Source organism: Sinocyclocheilus anshuiensis, unplaced genomic scaffold (assembly GCF_001515605.1).
Source record: "Sinocyclocheilus anshuiensis isolate Anshui unplaced genomic scaffold, SAMN03320099.WGS_v1.1 scaffold1341, whole genome shotgun sequence".
In the NCBI taxonomy this organism is placed as follows: domain Eukaryota; kingdom Metazoa; phylum Chordata; class Actinopteri; order Cypriniformes; family Cyprinidae; genus Sinocyclocheilus; species Sinocyclocheilus anshuiensis.
This window is the reverse complement of record NW_015553274.1, coordinates 623,656-625,070: the sequence shown is the minus strand read 5'-3', so window position 1 is coordinate 625,070 and position 1,415 is coordinate 623,656. Positions and strand designations below refer to the sequence as shown.

The following is a 1,415-nucleotide window of genomic DNA, read 5'->3' as shown; positions in this document are numbered from 1 at the left end:
TTTTTTTGGACAAACATAGCACTCGTGTTGCTTCATAAAATTGAGGTTAAACCACAGGAGTCACATGGATTACTTTAATGATGTCGTTCCTACCGTTCTGGACCTCGAATGTTTTAGTTGCGTTGCTGCCAGTGGAGGAACAGAAAGCCCTCGGATTTCATCAAAAATATTTTTGTTTGTGTTCTGAAGATGAACAAAGGTCTTAAAGGTGTGGAACACCTTTAAGAGTGAGTTAAAGTTAATTACTCACTCTCTTTACTGGAGAGTGATTAATTAATGACAGAATTTTCATTTTTGGGTGAACTATCTGTTTAATAGGCCAAACCACACTGACCGGTGGATCTGCATCTCCAATCGCAGCGAAATCGTTTCCTCGCTCCTTCATCTTCCACCCTATGACCCGGACACCGATCGAACTCAGCTGTCTAATGATCTAATGATAGAAATGTAGGGGAAAAAATCAGAAGTCGTTGAAATGTTGGCTTATCTTAAGATATGGTTTATATTCTTTATTTAGTACATAAATGCAAAACTTACCCTTCATCAAGTCTCAGACTCACAGTCAAATGTTTGCCTATAAAAAGAGAAAAACATATGTAAGGGGGAAAAAACAACAACTTTAAAGTGGTTCAAATATTGACTTATCTTAAGATATAGTTTATACTCTTTATTTGGTACAGAAATGCAAAACTCACCCCTCATCCAGTCTCAGACTCGCAGACAAACAATGCCTGTAAATGAAAAAAAAATAAATAAAAATAAATTATGTAGGGAGAGAAAAAAAGTGGTTCAAATATTGACTTCTTAAGATATAGTTTATTACTTGTAAACAACACACAGACAAGCAAAGACATACAACAGCCTCATAACCCTTTAATAACCTGAGTTGCCTAAAAAAAATATTAAGATGGACGGTGATCCTCACTGTAATGTGCTCAGTCATAGCCTACAAAAGGAGGTAAACGGGAAATTGTTGGTTACTTGCTAATTACAGTTAAGCCCAAAGATGTAAGTTACACAACACTTTTACAGACTTTTTGTTCATGATTAAAATATGACCGATTCATACAACATAATGCGTTTGTTTGCATTTACTGTTACCTGTAATCTGTTACCAGTAAGCAATTTGCAATCGTAAAACAAAATTATATATAAAAACGAAAACGGAAAACGAGCTTGTGAGGAACAGATGTAACGTTAGGCCTAACGTTACAGTGCGTCCAACTGAATGTAACGTTTAACATGTCGGTTGTTCGGCTGACAAAAAACGTCTTTCTAAAAAAGTAGTCACAAATGAACAAGGTTAACAATTGTTTGAATCGTGGTCTCTTAAATCATATTAAGAAGTTTCATAAGTTCATCTAGTTTGAATAGAACAAACTGACAAAACTGGTGACGATTAGTTCATGCGTCGT

General features: G+C 35.4%; 1 protein-coding gene and 1 long non-coding RNA gene across 2 annotated transcripts in view; one reads left to right on the top strand and one right to left on the bottom strand.

Moving 5' to 3' along the window:
• The window catches only part of LOC107668249 (membrane-bound O-acyltransferase domain-containing protein 2-like), a 32,679-nt gene that overhangs the window by 7,113 nt on the left and 24,151 nt on the right, over positions 1 to 1,415 (top strand). The window lies entirely within an intron of this gene.
• On the bottom strand, positions 318 to 739 carry LOC107668250 (uncharacterized). The gene is made up of 3 exons (XR_001631876.1): positions 696 to 739; positions 538 to 574; positions 318 to 433 (listed from the first exon to the last, which is right to left on the bottom strand). It is a non-coding gene; the product is annotated as an uncharacterized LOC107668250 (long non-coding RNA).